Source organism: Lactuca virosa, chromosome 7, assembly GCF_052849685.1.
Source record: "Lactuca virosa cultivar CGN04683 chromosome 7, Lactuca_virosa_CGN04683_v6, whole genome shotgun sequence".
In the NCBI taxonomy this organism is placed as follows: Eukaryota; Viridiplantae; Streptophyta; class Magnoliopsida; order Asterales; family Asteraceae; genus Lactuca; species Lactuca virosa.
In genome coordinates this window covers 104,145,641-104,160,045 of record NC_136432.1, presented here as the reverse complement: position 1 = coordinate 104,160,045, position 14,405 = coordinate 104,145,641, and positions in this window count along the sequence as shown.

The following is a 14,405-nucleotide window of genomic DNA, read 5'->3' as shown; positions in this document are numbered from 1 at the left end:
TATTTATATGTGGTGGATTCCAAGGGTCATGGGTATAACCCAAATCCATACCCATGGGTTTTATGATCCATGGTTCATGTGGCCCAACTCTTTATGTATCCATACATAACTTGGTCCAACATGGATCATAAGCCCAACACATATAAATATAAGTAATTACCATAACTAGTCCCCATAGATTTAATTAGTCTCTTTTGATCACTAAATTAATTCCAAATTAATTCTTGATAAATACTAATTAAAACATATGATTTCATATTAATATATTAGAACTTATAATATATTAACAAATCATATATAACTTTCTCTCAAGAGTCCATCCTGACAAATTGTGCTGGTGTTATGCAACCCAAATGGACCATGCTACTCTCGGGTCGAATACATACCAATAATAGTTATGGGCTTAGACATCTAATCCAACAGTCTCCCACATGGATAAGTCTAAAACTATTATTGCGCATGACTCCAAGATCCCTACTAGCAATCATAGCTCTTAAAAGCCGTTGTCGAACTCTGACCTAGTCAATGACTTGTCCATTAGATAAGGGATCATATATTCATCCATTCTAGATATCATATGGACTGAGACATGGATTATAATCATTCTCTCTGTCCATTTGTTGTTTCCCGATTTCCGATTTATGACGACCGACTAATTGAACAAATCAAATCAGTCCGGGCACGGCCGAGCACTTACGTTTGTCATCACCAAATCATCGAGGGGCCCACATATATCGCTTTTATCCCTCTAAGGGTAAAAGGAATGGATAAACTTCGACCCAAATGTTCGCTTGTACTTACTCATCAAATTACACACAACGATATGTTTTATAACAACCAAGTTACTAGTTGTGTTTACATATGTCAATGTGCAACCGATGCGCAACTACAACTCACATGTCTCTGTTTGAAGAATATAAGATATTATCGTCTCATGATCACTCGTGATAAAATCCATGAAGTGAGTCAAATAAGCGTGGGTTTAATCCAATACTCGAATCTTATTCCAGGAGTACTCATGAACACTGCAGCCACTTTGTCCCAGACAAACTACAGACCCTTCATGACAGTCTTGCCTCAATACTTACTTCCAACGTATGATCGACTGTGGATAGTTTGAATAACCTAGTTATTCGGGAAGTCAAAACATGCAAAGTGAAACACAAGAATAATCGAATCCAATATGGTCTCATAATTTATGAATATAAATAAAACACCTTTTATTTATCACCATATTGATTACCCATTATTCATTACGTAATGTTTCAAATAATCAACATTATACTTGAATCCAAACAATAGTCATGCCATGCTCCAAGCATGCACACTATGTTTGTCCAAACAATAGTTATGACATACTCCAAGTATACACACCATGTTTGTCTATGATCCTTACTTTTTGAAATAGACCAATTGAACATGATTCCAATGATTCTTATTTCAAAATCCCCAATCCAAATGGTAAATGTACGAATTCCAAATTCCTGCCATTTACCGAACTCTATTAGATTCCAAACTTATATGCATTGATCCTCTTGTAATGACTATGCACAAAAGTCACAAAGACTTGGCAACAGACATTACAAAGTATTCCAATGGAGAGCAATTCCATGGAAACAAAGTCTCATATTCAAAGTACATTCCTTTGAACATCCTTCTTGCATTAAGTTTTTCTAATCTTACACTGAATTAACAAATAACTTCCACCTATGGAAACATTTCCATATACCCATTTTGACTATCACTTCTGAACAAGAGTTGCCTCTTTTCAGAATATGTCAATATTGTCCTTCCAAAATTTACACCATACTTCCAACTGTCCATGAGCAACCAATCTTTAGTAAACCTCAGATTGTCCTTGACAATTGCTTAATCATTTTAGTCATATGCAATTCTAGACCTTTTCCCCTCTTAATGCCCTAGGCATTTGAAAAATCTAGAAAGGATAAATATTATAGCACATGTAATCAATCCTATATCCGAAGCATACAAGACACGATTCATGATGTCTCACATAAAGACATGATACTTGACTAGTCTTTTGCTGCAATATTTCTTATAATTTGCCATGTTCTCGTAATTCATATTATGAAAAGGGATGCCGTAATCATAATCGAATTTTAGAATGCAAATAATGTAATCACGACTAAATTTGATTAAAATCTCACAATCTAAGCTTTTAGAATTGAAATGAAGTATAATTTCCTCTCCCTTAATTATAGCAAAACAACTTTTCAAACCCTGCAAGGTACATTTTGCAAATTGAAACTTTTGTTTTCTATAATTAACATTGCTAACTTGCAACACCTAGCATAATGATCATGCTCCCACTAACATGATAAATATTAGCATAACACTTATGCTCCCACTAGCTTTGACATGTATCCAGAAATCAGCTGGACTTCTAAAAATCAATACTTTATTGACTTTCTTACCAAAGTTCAGATTTCTGATACGAGATGCTGTGATAAGACTTTATCAAAATCATACACCTTTCCTTAGATAGCTCACATGTGTGTCTAAACAATTTTTAGAACTACGAAAAGGGATGCCGTAATCATACTCTCAATTGTTTAGACCTTTGCCATTTCTCACAAGTCCATGTTAGTGTGCTGGTTAACCACACACGCTCTACTAATGACTTTGAGAATGCAAATATCACAATTGCTATCTACTTAAATCTGCTTAGTGAAAGTGTTTCCTCACCATCATTTTCATGAATCGAAGAGAAACCTTATGACACTTAGATTTCTATGGTGTATGTGTTCCTATCCATGTAAATTTGTCATAACCATAATCACAAAACAAGGTTAGTGCCAAACCTATACTATATGGACCGAACATGTTTAATCTTAACTTCTTGCCACCTGGTATCATAAGGGCCTACTATTGCTTCCAAGTAGTTATGAAAACAACTGAGAACTCATAGAACTCACATGTATAGTCAACTTTAACTGGAATGGGCACAGAATATGTCAACACGATAGGTTACAAACCCCAAGTCATGTGCTAGTGATAAACAACAAGTTTTATTCTTGATTAGTTCTTGAAACTTTTCCAAAATCTTTAAGACTCCCACTGACCTCTTCACATATAAGATTCTCTTGTCAAGAACCATTCCTTGACAAAAAAAATATTCAAGAGTTAGTGCGGATACTTATCAAGATAAATACTTCACACAATTGGTCTTAGTTGGTGTTTGTTTTATCCAAAACATCACAACTTACCAATCTCAAATGTACAAGACTAAGAAAACATTTTACTCTACATTTGACAAGTGTTATAAACCTTCTTAAGATTATGTCACTCAAGTTACAATCTTGGAGTATGACTCTAAGACTTTTTTTTGGAACGAAGTATGATTCATCCTTTTGATTTTAACCATTTCAACAATTCACGATTCCTATTCTTAGTCAAACAAATGCACTAAGATGTCCTTAGAGGATTAATTGTGATATGGTTTCTTAATCATTGAGATAATCACAGAACACGATACTAAAGTACTCTCCCATCTTTTCAGACCGGAGAAACTTTTATCTTTCTGCTAAATTTGATTCTTTTTATTCGTTCTGCCTTACATTGAAACTTTTCCAATGTTTCAGAGATATACTTAAACTTGTAAGCACAACCATATTTACTAAGCTTCAGTAAATCATGACCAATAATCTTATCGTTCTTTGTGGTGGACTTGATCAGCGCACACGCAAGGGTACCCGATCCTCTAATCCTTCACTTGACTCACATATACATGTGATCAAGGAATTAGTCTTAATTTCCCAAAGATGAATATTCTCATTCAACATGCGATACAAGTTGCATGATTGCAAGTTTCTATCCAAATGAAACTTGGGTGATGAGAATCTTTCCTTATTTGCTTATATTGAGTATTGTGACCGTAGGGTCTTGTGTGCTTATATTGAGTATTGTGATATTCTGCATTATGTCTTTGTGATTTATGCTGTGTATTATGCTAATCTTTACTGAGTTAGGACCGGAGGTTCCACCCGAGTTGTGGGACCGAAGGGTTCCACTGACACACATCGACCGGAGGGTCTTATTTGAGATATAGCCATGAGAGGCTAATGAGTATGTGTGGTATTTTAGGGAACTCACTAAGCTTTGTGCTTACCGTGTTATATGTTATGTGTTTCAGGTACTTCTCAGGATCACGGGAAGGCATCGACTTGATTGTACACACGAGGCGGAGTTATGTTGATGATCCTGGATTGTGTTTAAACAATTTATTAACATGTGTTTTTGATAAATTGTCATTTTGGAGATTTGTGAACTATGTTTATGAGAATTATGTGATTTTTAAAAATAAAAAATTTGTTTGAAAATTTACGGTGTAACAGAGGACCTAGAGGCGCCATCAATAATGTTGTTTTCCCTGGTACGTAGATCAGTTCCACAAATTTGAGTCCGTTCCCTTTTTATTTTTCCAACTTTTTGAATGTCAAATATGGATTTGAATTTTTTATCATTATGTATTTAATGTCGAATGTGCATATGCAATTTAATTTATAGGTTTAATGTATGTCAAATATTGTAAGTTTTTTACTTTTATGTTTGTTGGTTTTAAAATATGGATTGTATGCATGTTTTAATAATTTTTGTGTCGAATATATACTTATTTTTAGATTTTTCATGAATTTATAAAAAATTTTTTTATAATGTCAAAATCCGTTGGTAATTTGTCAAGGAAAATCTGTCCGTAATCCGTTACTAAGTTATTCTGAGATTCCGTTGGTAAACCATTAGTGAGTTATTCCGTCGGTAATCAGTTAGTGAATTATTCGGTCGGTAATCCGTTGCAAACAAATAATGTGGGTAATCTGTTCCAAAAAAATATTATGTCGGAGATCCGTTACTTTTTCCGATGGAAAAATCCGTCGCTAAAAATTAGTTGTAGCCGTCGGAAATCCGTTACAAGCAATTAGCGACAAGAATATACCGATGGATTTTGGTATGTTACAATTCCGTCGGTAAAGAGTATTAGCGACGGATTAGCGACTGTTTTGGCCGTCGGTAATGCTTTTTTTTTTGTTTTCTAGTACTCTGATGGTTCGCCAACCAGTTGGTCAGCCAGCTAACATTACCTGATATTACCTGATACTCCAAGCTGAAGTCACAATTAACAATATTATATAGCCTAAAATACAAACAAATGATATATCATGTTATATTAATATAACTAGGCTATAACCCGTGGAAACCACGGTCGGTATATTTAAATATTCTATATAAATAAAAATAATAATAAATGTAAAAAAAATCAAGATATTGTCGATTATAAGTAATTATGAATTAATTTGTTAAGCAAAATAAAATAATAATGTTATTAGGATAAGATTTTGTATTTTCTAAATTTGGATTGAATTTGATTTGTTACAAAAAAAAGGAAATAATAAGAATCATAGAAAAATTCCATGTGTCAAAGAGGCATTCTAAAAAACTACCACACGTGTCATTTTTAGGTTTCATTTATTAGCAAAGATAGTTGACCACGTGCGTTTTATGACCAACTCGACGAGTCGGAGAGACCAACTCGGCGAGTTGGCGCTGTGAGTGGAAACCCTAAATTTCCAGGGTTGGGTCCTATTTAAAGGACCTTAAGCCCTCATTTCCGTCTCACCGGCCACTTTACTCCCCTTTGTGAAACCCTAATCGTCTGTATTGAGCTAATAGAGTAAGATAGCTAATCTTTGGGAATTTTAGTGCACCATTTGAAGAGAATAGGAGAGTAGTAAGGCAAGGAACGAGAAGAGGCTGTTGGATCTGGTGTTATTTCATTTATAGCTTCTGTTGAAGGTAAAAAGTCTTCACCTTGCTCATTATTGTGATTAGATCTCGTTTTCATGGAGTTTTCGGGCTTTTTCCATCTTTCCTTGAGACTTTAAGTGTGTTGAACTTACCGAGTTATTGAGACTTCAGATTTGGACCGTGTGAGGTCCCTAGACTCCAAAGGTCCCAGTTTTATCCAGCTATAGAGGAGCTTTTATGCTTAACACCCTAAATGGAGCTTGTTTTGGCATTTCAATCCCTAAGTGCCATGCATGGACGTAAAGATTGTAACTTTACGTGGTATCTCAGCCTTGGGAGGCTAGATCTAGAGTTTGGGGTTGTAAATCTGCCTTAAAACGTCTGAATGAGAAAATAGAGTTAAAGGAATCACGGAGTTGATGAGACAACTCGACGAGTCTGGACATGAGTAACTTGGTGATTCCCTTTCCCCGACGAGTCTGGACATGAGTAACCCGACGAGTTGAGATGAGTTTTCACAACTTTTCTGAAGGAACGAGGGACTCGACGAGTCACATAGATGCACTCGATGAGTTGGGTCAACATGGACTGTTGAATCGAGTGTTGACTTCAGTTGACTTTAGGGTTGGTCAAGACAGGGATTATGGAGACCATGGAGGGGTAGGATGGTCTTTTACCCATTCCAAGAGTTAGAGAGAGAGAATAGCCTTTGATTTATTTAGAGTTCTGATTGGAGTGTTAATTAGAGATAATTATCATATGTGTTAGGCAGAGGCTAGATCGGTGATTCATGTACGAGGTTTATTTGCTTGCTTACGAGGTGAGTATTCTCACTATACTTACCTTGAGTGGTAATTTCGTGTGACCGTAGGGTCTTGTGTGCTTATATTGAGTATTGTGATATTCTGCATTATGTCTTTGTGATTTATGCTGTGTATTATGCTAAGCTTTACTGAGTTAGGACCGGAGGGTCCACCGAAGGGTTCCACTGAGACACATCGACCGAAGGGTCTTATTTGAGATATAGCCATGAGAGGCTAATGAGTATGTGTGATATTTTAGGGAACTCACTAAGCTTCGTGCTTACCGTGTTATGTGTTATGTGTTTCAGGTACTTCTCAGGATCACAGGAAGGCATCGACTTGATTGTACACACGAGGCGGAGTTATGTTGAGGATCCTGGATTGTGTTTAAACAATTTATGAACATGTGTTTTTGATAAATTGTCATTTTGGAGATTTGTGAACTATGTTTATGAGAATTATGTGATTTTTAAAAATAAAAAATTTGTTTGAAACTTTACGATGTAACAGAGGACCTAGAGGCGCCATCAATAATGTTGTTTTCCCTGGTACGTAGATCAGTTCCACAAATTTGAGTCCGTTCCCTTTTTATTTTTCCAACTTTTTGAATGTCAAATATGGATTTGAATTTTTTATCATTATGTATTTAATGTCGAATGTGCATATGCAATTTAATTTATGGGTTTAATGTATGTCAAATATTGTAAGTTTTTTACTTTTATGCTTGTTGGTTTTAAAATATGGATTTTACGCATGTTTTAAGATTTTTTGTGTTGAATATATAATTATTTTTAGATTTTTCATGAATTTATAAAAAATATTTTTATAATGTCAAAATCCGTTGGTAATTTGTCACGGAAAATCTGTCTGTAATCCGTTACTAAGTTATTCTGAGATTCCGTTGGTAAACCATTAGTGAGTTATTCCGTCGGTAATCAGTCAGTGAATTATTCGGTCGGTAATCCGTTGCAAACAAATTCTGTGGGTAATCCGTTGCAAAAAAAATATTATGTCGGTGATCCGTTACTTTTTCCGACGGAAAAGTCCGTCGCTAAAAATTAGCTGTAGCCGTCGGAAATCCGTTACAAACAATTAGCGACAAGAATATACCGATGGATTTTGGTATGTTACAATTCTGTCGGTAAAGAGTATTAGCGACGGATTAGCGACTGTTTTGGCCGTCGGTAATGCTTTTTTTTGTTTTCTAGTAGTCTGATGGTTCGCCAACCAGTTGGTCAGCCAGCTAATATTACCGGATATTACCTGATACTCCAAGCTGAAGTCACAATAAACAATATTATATAGCCTAAAATACACACAAATGATATATCATGTTTTATTATTATAACTAGGTTATAACTCGTGGAAACCACGGTCGGTATATTTAAAATTTATATATACATAAAAATAATAATAAATGTAAAAAAAATCAAGATATTGTCGATCGTAAGTAATTATGAATTAATTTGTTAAGCAAAATAAAATAATAATGTTATTAGGATAAGATTTTGTATTTTCAAAATTTGGATTGAATTTGATTTGTTACAAAAAAAAGAAATAATAAAAATCATAGAAAAATGCCACGTGTCAAAGAAGCATTCTAAAAAACTGACACGTGTCATTTTTAGGTTTCATTTATTAGAAAAGATAGATTATATATGTATATAAATGTATACATATGTAATTATATATGTATATAATTATATATGTTATGAATGTTAAACACATTGATATCAGGTTCACCCAAATTAGCTCTAGTTGAAAGCTGATTCAAAGAAGCCCTCCAAACTAAAATATTTACTTTCCTCGACACAAATTAACTTACACTACTTGGTCAACGAATTCAAAATTTTCAACAAAAATTTCTATCAATATATTTTTTGGTAGAACTAACTAGAAAATCATCCGCACCATCTAGGTCTGAAATCCAATTGTTTTGGAACTTCGAATAAAAAAAAAAAAAAAATTGAAAGCTCACAAGCGAAAAAACGAAATTTCCTTTAATAAGGTTGGATAAACATTAAAACGTTACAGATAAAACACATTGAATGCAAGACAGTACAACAATCAAAACTTGGCAACGTCTATCATGTTAGTTGAGATGGTCTATGAAAATTTATGTCTTCTCCACCAATAATTAATGTACTATGCATTTTGGGTCGTTTACAAATTTTGTAATTTTGTATAGATATCCAAATTATCTAATATCTCATAGAATTTGGTAATTTAAACTATTTTGTTTGTAAGTGAGTTAATTTTACTTTTATTTCATTCGTAACATGTAAAACATGTTATAGTATTTAAACATAAGAAATTGAATGTTGAGCAAAAACTCAAAATGTAACATAATACCTACAAAAAATTATTGTATCATATTTTATCAGAAAAACTATGCTATTATCTGTTAATAGCTTTCATATCTATATTTATAAAGCATAATAAATTTTTAAAAAAATAATAATAAAAAACAAAAGAGGTTAGAAAATAAACTCCCCTAAATAGCTCATGTTGCCATACTTTTTTTAGGTATTGTTGCTACGTGAAATTTTGGTGCGTTGCTTGCCACCCCGGTATAGGCTTCCTCCAATGAGCACTCCAAATATAATGTTGCAAAGAATTGGCAAAGGTAGGTTAGAAAGCAATACTGGGGAGAGGACCGATACCTTTGTTAGATGTCATATTTTGGATATGGTTTTGAGTTGAACTACTAAAGATTGCTTACCCCCTTACGGAAAGATCGAGCTTCGTCTTGTAGTTGAGGCTTGAACCATTCTATGATCTTTTCTTTCGGGCCTTGCTTTGGTCCTAAGGTTGCAAGGTTAAGACCCTTCTAATAAAATAAGTTTGTCTTATCCGTGTTTCCCACGATATTGATTTATAGGTTATGTACAGAAGGTAGGACGATTATCGGCGTACGTGGTCGGTATATCTTGATGGGCTGAATACCGACCTACACTTATTTGTGTTTTATGGCTCTTTATCTGATCGGGTTCTTTGGCCGGCTTGGCTTTACATGGGCTGGTGCCCATACCTCATTAAGCCTACCAGCCTAATTGTTGTAAACTGTTGCTAGATGGTTTATAATAATTGGGCTTGAAAAGAGTTGTCAAATATTCCTATTTAATCAAACGATGGGTAGGGTATTGAACGCGCCAAGGTATCTACAATTATAGCTACTGGATTCCAAGGGTCATGGGTATAACCCAAATCCATACCCATGAGTTTTATGATCCATGGTTCATGTGGCCCAACTCTTTATGTATCCATACATAACTTGGTCCAACATGGATCATAAGCCCAACACATATAAATATAAGTAATTACCATAACTAGTCCCCATAGATTTAATTAGTCTCTTTTGATCACTAAATTAATTCCAAATTAATTCTTGATCAATACTAATTAAAACATATGATTTCATATTAATATATTAGAACTTATAATATATTAACGAATCATATATAACTTTGTCTCAAGAGTCCATCCTGACAAATTGTGCTGGTGTTATGCAACCCAAATGGACCATGCTACTCTCGGGTCGAATACATACCAATAATAGTTATGGGCTTAGACATCTAATCCAACAGTCTACCACTTGGATAAGTCTAAAACTATTATTTCGTATGACTCCAAGATCCCGACTAGCAATCATAGCTCTTAAAAGCCGTTGTCAAACTCTAACCTAGTCAATGACTTGTCCATTAGATAAGGGATCATATATTCCTCCATTCTAGATATCATATGGACTGAGACATGGATTATAATCATTCTCTCTGTCCATTTGTTGTTTCCCGATTTCCGATTTATGACGACCGACTAATTGAACAAATCAAATCAGTCCGGGCCCGGCCGAGCACTTACGTTTGTCATCACCAAATCATCGAGGGGCCCACATATATCGCTTTTATCCCTCTAAGGGTAAAAGGAATGGATAAACTTCGACCCAAATGTTCGCTTGTACTTACTCATCAAATTACACACAACGATATGTTTTATAACAACCAAGTTACTAGTTGCGTTTACATATGTCAATGTGAAACCGATGCGCAACTACAACTCACACGTCTCTGTTTGAAGAATATAAGATATTATCGTCTCATGATCACTCGTCATAAAATCCATGAAGTGAGTCAAATAAGCGTGGGTTTAATCCAATACTCGAATCTTATTCCAAGAGTACTCATGAACACTGCAGCCACTTTGTCCCAGACAAACTGCAGACCCTTCATGACAGTCTTGCCTCAATACTTACTTCCAACGTATGATCGACTGTGGATAGTTTGAATAACCTAGTTATCCGGGAAGACAAAACATGCAAAGTGAAACACAAGAATAATCGAATCCAATATGGTCTCATAATCGAATCCAAACAATAGTCACGCCATGCTCCAAGCATGCACACTATGTTTGTCCAAACAATAGTTATGCCATACTCCAAGTATACAAACTATGTTTGTCTATGATCCTTACTTTTTGAAATAGAGCAATTGAACATGACTCCAATGATTCTTATTTCAAAATCCCCAATCCAAATGGTAAATGTACGAATTCCAAATTCCTGCCATTTACCAAACTCTATTAGATTCTAAACTTATATGCATTGATCGTCTTGTAATGACTATGCACAAAAGTCACAAAGACTTGGCAACAGACATTACAAAGTATTCCAATGGAGAGCAATTCCATGGAAACAAAGTCTCATATTCAAAGTACATTCCTTTGAACATCCTTCTTGCATTAAGTTTTTCTAATCTTACAAAGAATTAACAAATAACTTCCACCTATGGAAACATTTCCATATACCCATTTTGACTATCACTTCTGAACAAGAGTTGCCTCTTTTCAGAATATGTCAATATGGTCCTTCCAAAATTTACACCATACTTCCAAATGTCCATGAGCAACCAATCTTTAGTAAACCTCAGATTGTCCTTGACAATTGCTTAATCATTTTAGTCATATCCAATTCTAGACCTTTTCCCCTCTTAATGCCCTAGGCATTTGAAAAATCTAGAAAGGATATTAAATATAGCACATGTAATCAATCCTATATCCGAAGCATACAAGATACGATTCATGATGTCTCACATAAAGACATAATACTTGACCAGTCTTTTGCTGCAATATTTCTTATAATTTGCCATGTTCTCGTAATTCATAAACACAAGATGGTTTATAATAATTGGGCTTGAAAAGAGTTGTCAAATATTCCTATTTAATCAAACGATGGGTAGGGTATTGAACTCGCCAAGGTATCTACAATTATAGCTACTTGATCGTTATTTGCAGCGGTTGGCTTTCCCACCTCATCTTCCATAAATGTTTGACACATCTATCTGTCAGTTTTTCTTTTGATACCTTCTCCTCTTGTTCTCTTTGTTCTCCCTTAACTCAATTCTCTTTAGACTAAGAACATTTCTCGTTAGATAATGAATGTTGTTCATTCTTCCATTACTCATGAACGTCTTGACCAGATTTCCATGAAATATCATCCTGTCGAGGAAAACGAAGCTGTTCTTCCTGGTTCTACAGCAGTGATTGATCGCCTGCATTCAGGTAAAGTTAGTTTTTACCTCTGGTTCTTTGAGGCTGGCCTTTGTGCCCCCTCTTCTTCTTTCGATGGTTCCATTATTGAGTCGTACAGAATCCATACTTATCAATTGAAACCTAATTCTATTTCGAAAGTTGTGTGCTTCGATTTGCTTTGCCATTCCTCTCTCATTATTCCTACTGTCGATTTGTTTCAATATTTCTTTCGCATATATAGAAATTGTTCTTGGTATTACTTTCGTTCTAGGGGCGAAGTTTTATTAAGGGCCTCCCTAAGTTTATCAAGAACCGAAAGAATGAATTTATTTGTTTAAAAGCATCTCTGTTTCCTTATCGCAATGAATTTCATCTTCCTTGCACGATTATTGATCAGAACCCTGATAGGACTCCCAATTTGAGTCAAGGTATAAAGAAAATATCCCGCATGAATGTTATGATGAAAAACTTTCAAGTGGTTATGTTGGGTCAGGCCGTTATGAGCTCGTATTGGTTGTGAATGGCTGTGGTTCCTTTTCTTTTTTGTTCAAGGACCAAGTACTCTGTTATTTTGTTGTTAACCATTTGTCTATTTATATGCTTAATAGTTTATTTGTTTATTTTTTCCAAATGGGACTCGGTTACCCTTCCTTTTGTCTGACTTTCTTGAGGGTAAGATTTTAGCTCGTGATCTTGGTTATGATGATTTCAAACTTCCTACTCTTGATGATATCTTTGATGGTAGCGGGAGTGAGGGTAGTAACAATCAAAATGATGAGGAGGATGGGGAGTAAATAGAAACATCGGTTCCATGATCTGTAGGATAATGACATGGGTGAGCAAACTCTAAATGCTACAACTGTTCCTGTTATTATTTTTGGGGAACATAATGAAGGTGAAAATGGAGAGGAGTCGTTGTTTCATCGTAAAATGGGTAGGGATTCAATTGCTTCTGCCTCTCTTGCAGCTATTCTATCTGGTGGTGAGGGTAGTAGTGGCAGAGTTGTGAAAAGATATTATTCCTTTGATCTTGGTGCTTTTCGATATTTCACTAATACTCTCTTTGTGGCTTAGCCTTCAACTAATACTACTCAACTAAAAGCGAATATTCATCCTAAGGATGTTGATGCCTCCCTCCCCCCCATCCCTCTGGTAGCATCTTTATTCCTGCTTGGAAATTCAGGAGATATCAATGTTTATTGGAGCCCAATGTAGCCATGCCAATTTTTGAAATATTTTCTTCTCCAGGTACCCGGTTGAGTGTTTGTCGAGGACGTACGGAACATACACAGGACAGGTTAAAAATCAAGCATGTGGAGAACACGGTTTTAGGCTAAGAAGATATGTCGTGGCTTTATGAGAATAAACATTACACTTGGAGAATCGTGGATTGTGGGATGAATTTAAGAGGGTGTCAGACCTTGTTAGAGCATATGTATATTTGTTAGGGGCATTTTCTTGTAATGTGCAGACATCCTGTGATCAATATGTAAGTCTTGTGGAGAAGGTTGTTGATCTAGAGAAACTTTCCTCCAGTATTAGGATGGTTCATGAAGCCAATGTGGATAAGGTGAATAACGAGTTGGTAGTGTTGTAGGGTGAAAATGCTATCTTGGAGAGTTAGTTGGTAGGTTATCAACGTGTGGAAAAGGAAGCTTCTATGATGAAAGTCATAATGTCATATCTTGAATTGTAGAAAACCAGGTTATTGGATAAATAGCTATGTTGGATCATGGTGTTCGAAAGTTATGGGCTGATGTGAATGAATCTGCTTTGAGAAACATGGATTTGCAGACGAGTATGGGTAGGTTTGAGAGTCATGTGCATAATGCGAATGAGGATATGTCATGGGTGTTATCGGATGTCATGACAAAGGTGGTGGATAAGTTGATGGGTTTTAATATACTACAACATCCTATTGTGCACATACAACCGTAAATACCTTGGATCTATGTTTTCTCTAATTATACACGCAAAGGAGTTTCCAAGGTATTAAACCTATAACTAGCATGCAATTTGACATAAACAATACAAGATGCTAGTTAGAATAACATACCTTTTATGTGGCTTGAAGTCTTGATGTATTTGATGTTGCTTGAAACACTTTGGCCTTTAAGAACTTAGTGCCCCAAGTGTTGCACCTCAAATGGAATCACAACTCACCTAGGACAAAGGTGACTCTTGAGAGAGAATTCCATGTACCAAAAACACCTCCAAGGACTCCAAGAACTTCTAGTGTATTTTTAGGCAATGGACTTCATATTTATATGTGGTGGATTCCAAGGGTCATGGGTATAACCCAAATCCATACCC